Raw genomic sequence first — 15,023 nt, forward strand, 5'->3', positions numbered from 1 at the left:
AAGGTGAAGGCTGCAAGCGTCCGTTTGAATCGCTGATAGACTCCAGCTGTGCTGCCCTAACTAATTTTTCTATCACAGTGTGTACAAGTACATAGCGCGGGATCCCTACTCGAGACTTTAAAGTTACGTCCAAACCAAGGTTTGCTTTCATATGTACAGCGGGGTACGGCACCGAACGCATGTGCTTGACATCAGCGCCTCCGATCATAAAATCAAAAAGAACATATAAGAAGCGACAGACAGCGCCGGTGCCTTGAAAACAGTACCTTGAAAAGGAGTACTCTTTAAGCTATACAACTTGGACGTGAGCATTAAATTGACGATATTATTTTAGCCACCTTATTTCAAAGCGTCATCGAAAAAAATCCATCGATACATCTGTCTGTCCGCCCTTCCGTCCGTCCGTCCGTCCAATCACTACCGACATGTCATGCAGAGAAGCAAACGCCATCCGGGTGGGCTGTATGTGAGATCCGCATGACTAACGCTGCAATGGATGCGTCTCTAACTTGACGCACTACTACAGTAAATCATTGGGCATGGTTCAGTGGCGTTCGCGTTAAATTTGATATCTGTTGGCCTTTATGTTATTCTTTGTTCGCAGCACATAATCCGGCCAAATCCCGCATGTCCAGCAGGGATAGCTCAGGAAGAGGACAGCGCCCAGCTCTCCTTCGTATGCTGCCGAGCCTACAGAAGTGGCCGCCCGGCCGTTCCCCATGCTGCCCCACGGACAAAAGCAGCTACCACCGGCGGCACCATTCATGGCGCGGGCACGTAGTCATCATCTCTGAATGGCGGTGGCGCTGCAGCGGAACTGGAACGGACGTGGCCGCACTCATTCCTGGTCTCGCCTTTGCTGCTGGACATGGAGGCGTGCAGCCGTACCCTGTGCCTCCTCGAGGGGCAGCACAGGGGAAAAGCACGGGCGTGTGCATTCGGTACGCTCAGCTGGAGCGCCGTGTATGCAGGTGCCATGCCTCCATCGGCAAGCGGACCTCTATTGGTAAGTAGAAATTCAAGCTTTTGTTGGCAGTGGGAATATACGTGAAGAGTTTCCACCCACGGTTTCACTTTACATCCAGCGCTAGTGCTGCAAGGTCATTCATGAAATTATAGAGAAAGGGTAGTGTTATTGGACAAACGCCTTATAATATCGATATAATAGCCAGAATTTATGGATAGTTAAAAAAAAACTTATTTCTTCATGCTGGATCATCCTGCGTGGTCTGATGGTTGCACTGAGCGTACACCTAGTGCACGCTATCGAGAGTAATATGGTGGGCTGCCTTCTCTATAACTCTAGCCTTTTCCGCTTTCGTATACCGTCAAAACGAGCAACGTTATACCTCTAATCTCTTCCAATGCTCGCTCAAGGCCAAACAAATCGAGATTTATTTTAACGTGTCACCTGTTCGCAACACTCATCGCCCGAAGCAGTCATTATGGCTTGAGGAACAGCCAGTACGCGGCCTAGGTTCATTCAGCCTTCAGTTTTATTCCTTCTGCTCGTCACTGTCAACGTCGGTCTCGATCTTGTCGCAGGATTCCACGTTTCTGACCTGCGCCTGGGCTGCTTTCGTCGGCAAAATGCCCTGAAAAGCCGTGGGGTCTGTGCAGGGCTGTGGTGTCCAATTAAAACATCGCGGTCGGTCGTCCCGCTTCATCCCGAGTGTCGCGCCTGCGGGGAGGACCAGTACCACACTCAGCCAAATATTGGCGCTGAATAGCGCCGCCATATCGCCGCAGCCACTTCCAGCAGTGGACTCACGGCGAAGTACGCTTTCAGTGGATCGGCAGTGTAATTTTTTTTTTTGTAACAATGAATAATTTGTGCGCTGCACTAAGGAACCCCAAGAATAAAGCTGCGAAACGTTTCCTCTCCATTTTTGGAAATCTGGCGCATTCTCGAAGCTCGTCGGATTAAGTTCGAAATTTTACATTCCTTGAGATGGTACTACAAGGAAGCTCACTGTAAGAATAATTTCACCCTTATGGGTCCATTCCGGTGTCTGAATTGCGCCCTTGGAACCCACCCAAAAGGCTGCCAAGTATGGTTGTCATATCGTACAGTGGGGATGGGTTAGTGAGTCTTGCTCCCTTTATTCGACTGCTTAGCAGCTTAATACGTTTTGATCGCATTAAAGGACGCTGGTAGATTTTCTTTTGCGTGCACTCTTAAAGGGAAGCTGAAGACCGCTAAGAAAAGCCACAAATGACCTCTCTAAGTCTGAGTCAGAATTGGGACATTCCCAAATATATTTGTTGCCAAGATGTCCGTCGCAGTGTGTTAAAAGCTGTTTTCAGTGGAATCAAAATGATGTTTCCACGATTTTCATGACCGCGATTTTTTTTCTAATATGTTTGAAAAAAAGAGCTCGCTAAAACAAGCTTACCTTGAGGCAACGCCCTCGCACAGTAAAACCACGTCAGTATGTGCCTCAGGTGCTTATGCCAGGGGAACACAAGTAAAATAGTCCCTGAAATAGGTCCTACAGAGCTACTGACGTGAGAGAGTTAAGCACAAAACAGACTGCGGCTGCGCATAATACATACTAAACCACAATATGCACATATTCTTCAGGTTTGTATAGGCTATTTGAGGGAGGCCGCTTTTCTGTCAGTGATCCTTAGGAGTTCAGTTAGAATAAGTATGTTAATTACCACATTACGGTGGCGCAAATCGAACTCATGGTTGCACGCGACAATGCTGCAGCTGTTAAAGGAAAGCTCTAAGAGTTAACACTTAAGAGCACGCTTGTTGTGTAATCATCGCGGCTAGAGCTTTAGCGGCGGCGCGACTATCGCGAGAGCTGGCTATAAGATAAGCCGCGCTGCTCGGCTATCGGGCATTCCACTACAAGCTGTGATGGAATAAACAACATTCGGTTATCCACCCACCTGACCTTCGTTTAATGTCCCCGAGAAAACATATTTGGCGACGAGGTTGGGATTCTGACCAGTTCTACAGGAAGCCGACATGGCAACGGAATCGTTCGGGAGCGGCGGGAGCAGTGACGCAACTCGTCGGTCGACTGGGACACATCGAGCCCTTCGACGAGTCTACGAACGACTGGCCGTCGTACGAGGAACGCTTAACGTTCCTCGAACTGAACAGCTGTTCAACTGGTGACAGTAAGCGTACACTCTTATGCACCTTTTCACCCGAAGGAGGTGCAGCACCCTCGCGTCCGTGCGTCAAAAACAGAATGAAAGGGTGTCGAAGGAGAGCCTTTGTTAGAGTTGTGCCTTTAAGGATGCAAACTTTTAGTGTTTGGCACGGTGTGTTAATTTCTTCAGCTCGCTGATCGCCAATTTGTCGCTGATCGCCGCTCGTCTGCCTTTTCAAAAATGTGCCTAAAAGATGTCGACGACTTCGAAAGCATGATTTTCAGCTAATTTATATCAGTAGAGGTCTTTCTTGAGATAATGTGCCTGTAATCGTGCGCGCAAATAGAATGCTTTTGACGTTGTTACATAGCTCAGCCGTAACTTCTTCAACAGGCGTAAAGGCTCATTTCCACGCTTTCGAATCCACGAGAAATATTGAACTGGTCCCTTACGGGGTGCAATAGACCCTTTAGAAAATTCAGCGCCATCTGGTGTGTGGTGCGCAAACCGCGGTGCCTCCGCCATTACTTGGGCATACGCCTGCCGGTATGCGCTCGGGCCAGATTGAAAAGTACGGCGCCCGGCGAAGCCACAACAAGCGCAATTTTCTTGTTTCTGTGTCCTAGCCATGTTCCTTGACATTGGCTCTCTGCTCCAAGCTATAGTCGCGATGCCGGCATGCTGCTCTGTGCCTTCCTGCAGCCAGCGCGGCGAAGAGACGCGCACGGAAACAAGCTGTGTTTCCAGAGCACGGAGCGCATGGAGTAGCTGCATGCTTCTTTCTTCTCGTCCGTGCCCTGTTTGTTTTCACATTAAAATAAATGACAGAAGTATTGAAAGAGCAGCGAAAAGTTCCTTCTACCGTGTAGCCGCTCCGCTGTATAGTGAGCACAAAAATAAAGGTGCCACCTTCGGCGCACTCGAGGACATGCATTCCGATGCTGGCGACTATTTCGGCGCGTCACAAAATCAAAACGTAGCTCAAACGCGCTTGTTTGGGATTTTCAAGCATCCACGTTCATTCATAGAGAGTTCCGTGTGCGCGAAAAAGAGCACGACGATGCGGCGCGGCGAGGAGCGCCGTCGTTCTCTCCGTTGCGAACATGCAGCAAACGACGGCATAGGCGGAGTGCAGCAGATGCAGCAGCTGTGTGTTTTCGTTCGGTCAGTGCCTGTGCACTCTGGCTAAAGCAAGAGACACATGTCCGGCGCGCCGCTCCGGTCACCGCTTCCGAACTGCCACACCACAGCAAGCAGGGACACACGCAGCGGCAAGCAACCGGTGTCGCACTTCGCCGCAGCGCAGCAGTGCCTGAACGCTGCTTGGCATTGGTGTACAAATATTGCAAGAAAACACGGCATCGCCTTGTTATCAGAAAGACTGCCAGCTATACTCGAGCGGCGACAAAGCATGCCTGCTGATGTTGCGAGCTTTCGGCAACAGCACCGCTCGCGGGCGCTCCGGGCGACGAGCTCAGCGGCTGCCTGCCTGCCGTGGTCGTCGCTAGGCCTATAGCCTGCTTCGCATCGAAGCGACAGGGGCCGGCGCTTCGGAAGTCGCCTGCGCTATAATTGAAGGCCTATTCTTCACTCCGCTTTGCTGTCGACAGCATCATCTCACAACAAAATAAAAGTATGGTCAATTTCTACGGCGCCTTCAGCAGCGGAGCTAGCGGGCGCCAGTCGAGCCGGACCCCAGCGTCGGGCCAGCGGCAGCTGCGAGGCGGTTCTCGCAACAAATTCGCTCGTACCACAGTTGCCACTTTTACCAGCAACTCGGTATTGACCAATGACACAGAAAAATGATATATTTTCTCATTTCCCTATCCCAGGGTTTATTATTTACGCCGAGAACACTCATTAGCTCGTTTTTATGACGCCGGCAGACGGGATCCAGGCTGGCCGGCCGGCAGGCTCGGCTTACTTTACGTTCGCACAAGAAAATACAAAACAGCCATGCTACCAGAAAGGATGCTTCCTACATTCTAGCAACGACAGCATGCCTGTGCTAAGTGCAGCTTTCGGCAACGACACCACCTGCGGCAACGCCGGGCGACGAACTGCTTGCTGGTCACCGAATGCCCTAGTCGTCGCTAGGCCTAGATGGTGAACAGCTACAACGCGACTGATTTCGCACCGACGGCAGCGCACCGGCACTGCTGATCGAGTGCCCATATCCGGATCCACACGCATTTCGCCCTGCAGTGCGCCTGCTCGTAGTCGAGTACGGTCCAAGTGTTGTTAGCCCTCCTTTATCGACAGTAGATTCGACCTGCAGGGTGACACCGCAACGCGCACTGTCGACGGATCGCAGTAAAACCGGCTTGTAGCTTCGCTGAGAGGTGCGGCCGGACAATAGGAGTCCAAAAGCCTTTCCGAAAATCCGCCCGGGATGACAGTCAGGTCCCTCGACCACAGCAAATTTTCCGCCATCGCTTTCACAAACGCAACCAGACATGCCACAAGGTGGAAACTAGAGCAAAGACTGTGCAGAGCGCTATAGCTAGGCACTGTAGCTGCGCGTCTTCCAGCCAAAGGTGCCCAAAATATGGCGCACGGCGCCGACGGAAGTTGCTGATGATGATGCCTGCCGAGCTGCCAGACTGAATTTTCTAAAGGGTCTATAGCGTCTTTTGAAGTTTCAGGGACGGGGCAGGAACAGGTGCTGAAAAATTACTATAGAGGAAATCGCCTTAATTACTTGGGTTTCATTTATGCCGTGAATGGAACGTGCGCCACCACTAAGCCATTGAATACCGGCGCAGGCAGTAGAGGGAATGACACCCCGAAGTTCTTTCGCCACCAAAGAAAAGGCTGCCCAGGGATTCAGTAATGTTTTTTAAGTTAGCGGCGCTTTTTACTTTGCAATAGGAGCCCGAAACCACGGCTGCTCGTCGAGCACGCTGGCGCGTGATAGATTTTCAGCCGAATTTAATCGGCCATCCGGAGCGCTTTCTTTATCTGCAAAGGAGTAGACGTCTAAGGAGTCTAGGAACTACACAGTCGTAGCGCATTCAGCCCTGAGGATGTGAATCCAAATCCCTCATTGAAACAGTTCTTGCGGTTTCAGGCGAGTAAATGCCAGCCCTTTGCGAATGACGTCATGCTCGGAGCACGACATCGCAGTGCAGGATTCCGGCGAGAGACCAGCACCCGACTTCGCCCCGAGATGCGAGAATAAAAATTAAAGAAATAATAATTTGTAAATTATTAGCTTTGTTTTGAGGACTTGCACACGTCATGGACGTTGCTGCGTCATGGAATTGCTGCGGTCAATGACTACAATGCAGCCATTTGTGATAATGAACAGGTACTAGCTGGACGAGGTATTCAAATGGTGATTCCACGCGGCGAAGTAAAAAGCAGTCGAAATATCAGATCATCCGGTAATTTCCCTCACGCCGTCGCATCGCCAAGCAAGTGCAAATTTTAACTGCTGGAGTTCTTACTGTGGCGCTGATCAGCTGATTGCCTTGGTGTCAACGTATAGCATAGTGCATTTGGTGCAACAGAAACCATTAGTAATGTCATTGCCTGCAACTCACCTAACCAGTACCCCAGTATCAATGAAATGGATGTAATTTGACTGGCAGAACACTAATATGTCGTCCTGCCTTCGAAGAATCCTGAAACACTACCACAAAAGAATAGGGGCGACAGAACACGAGAGGTAAGAACACGTAACAGAGCCCACTGCAAAATAACTGCACAGAAGGGTGGGAAGCTGGATGAGCTGGACGGTATGTCGCCTCTACGCTTGGGTGCTCGTCTTTCGTGCTTCTTCGACGAAGAATCCTGTACAACTGTCCCAGATTTCTACCCTGCCACAATACAGACCACACTGACGATTTTTCGTTGAGCGGTTCTTTAAAAAATAACGTCTGCATATGGTAGCTTTCAGTAGCTCTGCGCAGCATGCGGAACGGTCTCAGCTGTGAGTTGGCTCACAGCAATATTCATTCTGCTCTTTCTGCAGACGCTCAGGTGGTCTTAGAGTATGGAGCTCCTGTTGCTGCCCCTCCAAAATCAGCCGCATCCAGCGTCCACTGTGCGCTTCCAGGATTGGAACCATACCCAAGACTGGCAGTGGCAATGCGATCAGCAGATATCCTCGCGTCACCAGCAGCCACGAGACGCTGACGACTCACTCGGGACTGCAACTCTTCGCCCTGATGACAGCGGCAATGCTTCTGACGACTACCACCTCGTGAGGCAGGAAGCGCTCTGCGCGATGGTTGCGCGGCGAGAGTCCCGCTGCTGTCTTCATAGCGTGGCTGGCATACATGTCGGAACTGGCCGGTAGTTTCCTAAGCGCGCATAGAGGAGGCACTTCCTGCGCTTATGACACGCCTGCTGAGGGACCTTAATACTCTTGATGAAGTCAGAGAAAGCCTAGTTCACTCGCGGTACGGGCACCTCCGCGACCTGAAAATAAACTTTTCCTGACCGTTATCCAAGAGGTTGAGGCACAACAGTAGAGGGAAATCCCACCAGTGAACTCGGAAATGCATTAGGACGTTCGGTATTCATGTGTGTACTAATGTAACAGCGTATTCTATGCAGCACAGCAGACGCGTGCCCTCTGAGGCGAAGTGCAAAAGGCACACGTGTGCTGTGCAATGTCAGTGCGCGTTAAAGATACCCAGGTGTTCGAAATTATTCCGGAGCCCTCCACTACGGTACCCCTTCCTCTCTTTTCTCTTTCACTCTCACCTGCCTGCCTTCCTTCACGGCACGGTTGAGGTGTCCACATGGAAATGAGAGAGCTATTGCGCCATTTCCTTTAATTAAATACGCTGAGCGACTTTACATTATCACAGCGTAATTTCACAGACGTCTCTCGTAGCCTGAGTCACTTTGGGACGTTAAACCCCATCAAATCGAACCTAATTTCAGAGAATGCTGTTCGGCGGAAGTCGGAGATATGGCGTCGTACTGTGACATTCCGACTGGAAACACAACTGCCGGCTTGCAGCCAGTGCACGCTGGCGCCGCACCCTATCATTCAGCTTCCACTGCGGCTGTGTCCACGTCCGGATAATTGCAAGCTACAGACAATCCATCTGAACTGTTTTCAAGAAATCCGATTCTAGGAATATTTATTGGAATATAATATCTGAGCTAACACATTAGATCATCGTTTTTTTCACTCAAGCGACCTCAAATGGTTCCTGAAGCTAGTGTATGTTCGGCCATGCAAGAAGAGAAATCTCTGCTTCTGGATTGTAGTTCCTAAATTTAATTTCAATCGGCATGAACTAACAATGAAAAATAATTCTTGAGGTGGGTTGAGGTCATGTTTTTCCGTCCATGAAACATCCCTTCGGTTCTTCTTGCTTTCTTGTGTTACTATCACGCCGGCAGGTAACGGCTGTCACTTACATTCTAAGGATATACCGCCTGGATTATTCAGCAACTTTTTTTGTTGAAGCGAAAATTCCGTAAACTAGACATGCTTGAACACGTTATACTCGAACGAGCGCTATTCTTTCTCAGTCGTCGGCGCGTGCAGCCTGCTCATGCCCCGGCGGATGCTGAGTCGTCGTTCATGTGCTTCAACAGCACGCTGTTCTCTGTAGCTCGTTCTAAGTTTATCTAACAGTGCTAAAGACGGTGGTTAAAACTCTTGAGCCGGCGTGAGGTGTTGGAATTCCAACTCTTGAGCGGTCCTTACAGGGATCTCCCTGCTTTTTTTTTAAATATCCCTCGTTACGCGCCGGTTAGTTCAGGATTAACAACATCTTCGTAAACCACTCACGGCTAATTCCTATGAGACCCACTTTCAAAAAAATCTGTTATTTACTTTTCTTCAATGCACTGGTACCATGCCCTGCATTGACCCTTACTCACTAGCCATCTCCTGTTTTGCGAAGAAATCGCCACGACGTTCCTTGAATACCTTAACAACGCAACATGCTCAAGAAGGACCTATCACTTTAAATCTGCAATCATACCGCTTAACAGTGGTCGTACCAGTTATTTTGGGGGGTCACGTTGGCATTAAAGGTTTGGTATTCATTACAATTTTTTATTTGTTCGTGGGTAAAATACACAGGAAGTATTAATTTCTAAATACGAGGTTTTCCACCAAAGATCTTCGGCAACTTTTAACAATAAGCTTTCTGGGTTAGAGGAGCACTGTCTTCAGCATAGCGTTGTCGGTGGTGTTCCGTGAAAATTCTAGGAACACGTGCTAGCTAGCAAGCTGCTTAACTAATATTGACCAATACAATGCAAGTAACACGTGCTAACTAGCAGACTGCTTAACTAATATTGAGCAGATAACTTTTCAACTATTATGGTTAGTCCCCTTATTTATTGAAAGGTGAGTAGCCTACCGCAATTGTTATCCATATCACTTTTAAGAATATCGAAAAGACAGTTACTGTCGGCGCTGTAGAACAACAAATTTTGCTATTCCGAGGAGTTACGTGCACTGGAGGGGTTGCTTTGCCTGCAGGGTTCTTGAAAGAGCGTGAATCTTGGAGTGATGTATCCGAAATTTGTGCAGCCTCAGCGCCGAGGGTAACTGCGTTTTCTCAGTTCCAAAAAGTGATATGTGTATTACTAACGGTGGGCTACAGGCTTCAATAATAAATGATAATACTAACAGTAATAGTTAAAAAGTTCACTATTCAGTATTAGTCTGCCAGTCAGCTTTTAGTCCACTTTAGCTATATTGTGATACGCTGCACTGCTCACAATGCAATGCCGGAAAAATGGCTCTTCTAGCTCAAAAAGCCTATATTTAAATATTGCACAACACTTTAGGCGAAACACCGGTATGTGGCGCAAGCCCCACTGTTGAAGGCGAACGCAAAATCTAGCATTTGCCTTCTCGGGCGTTGCTTCGTGAATGAAGTTTCTTCTCAAGTTAACTATTCAAAATTAATGACGCTTGCTTTCAGCAGAGGTGCTTTAGGATATTTCCAACAAAATATCGACAGTTAGCGGATCAGTGTGATTGTTCTGAGTATCCCTTCGACATTCTTCAGTTCATATTTTTCTACCGCGTCTTTCTAGGAGACATGGCGGTGTTGAAACGTTTGGCCCCTGAACGCGTTATCACTCTTGGCGCACCTCGCTGTGAGCATAAATTCAGCATGCCCTATCTGGAGCAGCACGAGCACCTTGCTAGCAAGAGGTCTAGGATCAGCATTAAAAAAAAATTGTATGCCGAAGTTTACTGCGTTACCCCATAAAAATCAGCGACAGCTGACTGGCATTAGCGACCGAGACGCCAGGAGTTGCAAACAGGTTTTAACTTTTCACAAGCAAGTTTCAGCGTCTCCAGAGTCACTTGCATAGTCGGGTTTGTTCCGCACGCTGTCTAGGTTCCATCGGGTTCTCGCCACGTTTCATGGACTACGAAGCCAGCTTGCACGAAGAAAATCAGTCATATATATTTCCCAGTGTTGAACCCGGCCGCGGTAACCCCGTTTCGATGCGGTACGCAAAAGGCATCCCATTCTGTGCGATGTCAGTGCACATTAAAGATCCCCAGCTGGTCTAAATTACTCCGGAGCGCTCCACTACAGCACCTCTTTCTCTCTTTCCTCTTTCACTCCCAACTTTATCCCTTCTCTCATGGAGAGGTTGAGGCGTTCACCATGAAATAAGAAAGCTACTGCGCGTTTCCTTTCCCCAAAAAAACTATTTTCTTCTTCGAAATCTATACCCTTTTGATGGTTTTTCGAAAGGAAAGGCGCATAACTGGCCTACTGGGCCACTGTACACCCCAATCTCGCGTGGAGGTGGCGGTGGTGTCCGCCTAAATAACGCCTAACACGTTACACAGCTGCCGATATACTACCTAAATTGCTTGTACTAAACGGTTTGTACAAAGCTATTACACCTTTCAGTGTAAAACGCTTTGTCTCTTACCTCAGAAATATTTCCAGCCCATGTCTGCCCATTTTGAGAGCAGGGAATTTCTCGCTATCTGTTCCAGATGGATAAAATCCAGGTCGTCCGCCGCGCCTTCTCTTCGCCACCAGCGTCCACGTTTCACTGCAACTCGAAACAAGGGGCGAATGTGCTTAGCATGGAGAACGACACTCACTTATGCAACCTCTACGCCAGTGACTGCAGCAGCAAGATCCCGTGCCATAGAACCGCTCTTCACGAAGAGTGAGCTAGGGACCTGTGCCTCGTGAAGATGCTGTCCCTCTCTTCTTTCGAGTGAGTGAACGGCCACAAATGTGGGCTGAACCTTTTGCACCAGGCTCGTGCCTACAGTACAAAGGGCTCTTTTCGGCGAAGGACTTGAAGAATAGAGGAGGGCTGTGTACGCATTGCTCCTAGTAATGAAAAGCGTGCCTCCAGAGCGTTGCACGCAGACTTCTCACAAGAGCAGCATGGCCTTCTTTACAAACTTTTTGAAAAGGAAGCTTGCTGCGCACTAGTCATTTACTCTTCAGTTGCCTAAACAAAAATTATGGTGGTTTAGTGTTGCAAGCAAACAGTTTTGTGCGGAAGCACGTTTTTGTACGCGGACACCACCGCCCCGTACCTGAAAGCGCGATTGAGGTGTCTACTGACCCGGGGAGCCAGTTATGGGCCTTCTCTTTCCTTCAGATCAGCGGAGTGTAGAACGTCCTCAATGCTAACGCCAAGGAACCCATTAAACAACAGAGGCCTATTGCTCTAGTGCCAATTGCTGTGAAAACGTTGACAACGCAAACACCGCGAGCAGCGTACCTCTCTCTGTCAGTACCGCCACTTAGCTGAAAGCGGATTTCAGGCGTCCACTGACCCAGGGCGCAAGTATGCACGTTTACTTCCCTGTCGAGACTTTTGCGCACAGATGAAACTTGATGAAGATGGGCGTGCAGTGCACATCGCGAGCATGCGGCAGTTTAACACGAAGCGTGATCGGCTGCGGCGATAGCATAGTGCTCGTGTGCTGTTGCCGGCAGCGCTATTCCGTTCGCACAACTGTGAGTTCGGAACACAGGAGCGGCAGCCTTTTTTTTCATTTCTGCGCGTGTCTGAGAGCTGGTTCATAAAAACCTCGCATTTTCAGGATTGCTAGTGCAGAAGTGCTTTCGCACTTAAAGCGCAGCCGACAACTGGACGTACATGAAACATCGAGTGAAGGCAAACCATCGAATTGTTCATAAAGAGAAAATGGTTGGTGGGTTGGTTGGTTTCTGGGGTTTAACGTCCCAAAGCGACTAAGGCTATGAGAGACGCCGTAGTGGAGGGCTCCGGAAATTTGGACCACCTGGGGTTCTTTAACGTGCACTGACATCGCACAGTACACGGGCCTCAAGAATTTCTCCTCCAAAGAAATTCTAGCCGCCGCGGCCGGGATCGAACCCGCGTCTTTCGGGACAGCAGCCGAGCACCGTAACCGCTGAGCCACCGCGGCGGCAAAGAGAAAATGGGCTTCGTTACAGGCACATAATACTGTTGAGCACCCGATACCTGCGAGACTGTACTAACGCATTATGTTAGCACGCCTCTACAGTGCAAATATCTAAAACAAATTCAGTATTGTTACGTAATATAGAATGCGGTATACAACGCAGGACGTCAACATGTTATAATGAGGAAGCTCCGAGTCCTGAAGGAGCATCATAAGGTTCTCTCGATGTAAAGGTAACTGTTTCTTTGTAGATTATGTATAATAAAAAGAAAAAAACGTTTTATAAAGTGCTTTAATAGATCTCCTATGTTCCCTTTTCGCTTCGCATGAAGGTTTATTATGTTGCTTGAGTGCACTTCCTGCCGCGGGAACGTCGTTATGATAGTGCACGGAAACACTGAGTTTTATGAAAGCTGTGGTTCTTAACATGATGCCCAATGGCCAGTGCGAAAAGCTGTCATCGCAAATTGTTGTCAATCATCATTGCAATATCAGCAGAGTGACAAGTTCGTTTTTATCCCCGTTTTAAAAGCTCGTGTTTTACTTGCATGGTAGCTTCGGTGCCGTTTTAAGCCAATGCCACTATTTCACAGCCACACGGTAGCACTTTGTAGTTTGTGGCGATAAGTTCTATTCAGATAGAGTTATGTCACGCGTAATAAAAAAATTGCTGACGATTACGTTACTTCCTAATGCGAAATTTGAGCGAAGCACGTCAGCTGTTTCAGGTTTTCGATAGATTCAGGCAAAGAATACGAGCAAGACGTGTGTACAATTACAGACAATTTGTTATTTCTCGCACATATTCCTTCCTCAAGAAACACTCCACTAACAGTTCTTGAATGTCATGAAGGAAGATTTGTGGTCGAAGAAATAGACAAATATATCCTCGACTTGCAGCACCAATGCCAGGTTCTCAAGGGAGAGGTCTGTGCAAGTATTTCTCAAGGTTTTCACAGCCCTAGGAGGCGTTACAAGCGAGATGAACGGGATGCCCTCCCACATGAGCGGTAAGGAATTCCTCTTAGTTTGTCTTCATATATACATTGAAGTCCTCACCCTTCCTGCCACAATTGCAGTTGGCAGTTTATGGTTAATCGCGAGAGTTCGCTCACCGTGATCAGCGCTAACTCATACAGCCCACATCTCTCTTTCATCACCTCACGTACCTAAAAGCGCAGTTCAGGCGTCCACTGACCCATGGAGCCAGTCATGCGCAATTCCTTCCCTTAAAATGATCGGAGTGTAAAACGTTGTCAACGCCAACACCAATGAAAGCAACGAACGCCGAAGGCCTATGGCTTCACCGCAGCGTTTCTGGCACAATGCGATGCGACCGATGCGCGCTGGATGCGTTGTCAATGCCAACGCATCGAGCGCGCATCGGTCACTAGCACCACGTAATTTAAAGAACGATTGAGGTGTCCACTGTTCCAAGAGGGCAATTATGTGCCTTCCCTCTGGTTCAGTAGTCCACCGAGATGTGTAAGACAGATAGTGTGTCTTTCCTTTTCCTGAAAAATCAATTTACCAATTTTGCCCTCTGCTGTCCAAGCTCCCGCTCCTTCGCTTTTGCAGCTTAAAGGGAAACTGCATAGGCTTTAGAAATCAACGAGCTTAAGAGGGTCGAATGTGTGAAGCTTGCAGGTAAAGCATGCGAAGTGTTTTTGGGCTACCCCTTGAAATAGTGAAGTAATCGCCGTCTGCCCAGAGTTGTTTGGCAGCGTCTAACGAGTCAGGGCAGGGTGTGGCTGACGACAGCGGAGATTTGAAATCATACCTTCCGTGACGTCACGCTGCATTTTCATGCACTCCTCGAGTGCAGTGACGGGAAGCGCGAAATTGAATCGTCGATTACGTCGCTTTTTTAAATGCTAGTGCAAAAACACTTGGCATGCTTTACCTACAGCCTATATAGATTTGAAACCTTGAATATCGCGAAATTCTCAATAAAGTGCTGCAGTTCCCGTTTAAACCGCTACTAAGGTGTCCACTGCTGCTTACAATGGACAACGGCGACAGCGTCGCCGCGAATCGCAGAAACGGGTGCCAAAGTGCTGCGCTCTAAAAAATATATATATTTTCTGCCCGAAACTGTCTTTATGAATGAACTGGGTGTATAAGAAGCTTCCAGGCCATGCAATCTGGTTTTAAAAAGTTTATCCGAACAATTAAGATGCCTATAAAGCTATCAAGGTTCTCAGAGGTGTGAATGATGTTTCTTTTAGCCCGTAAAATGAATTGGAGGTTCAGATGGGCCGTAAATATCTCACTACAGGGCTTTTTCAAAACGAGAACTTCAGCCTTGGAAAGTTTATGACGGCTGACCCTTTTTATGATCCTGTATATGACCCTGTTTATGACCCTGAATATGACGGCTTCAGGAGCGCTTGTGATACCCTCGTGTTAACCAAAGTTACTGTCCACACAGATTACGCACTGTATGTATGCCTTCCCCGGGTTCGTTGCTAACGTCAAAAATGAAGCCAAATTGACCTCCCTATAAGAGCACTGCTTTGCAGCTTCAGTACGTGGTCATATT

Source organism: Amblyomma mixtum, chromosome 3, assembly GCF_055824585.1.
Source record: "Amblyomma mixtum isolate Tamu chromosome 3, ASM5582458v1, whole genome shotgun sequence".
Taxonomy (NCBI): Eukaryota; Metazoa; Arthropoda; class Arachnida; order Ixodida; family Ixodidae; genus Amblyomma; species Amblyomma mixtum.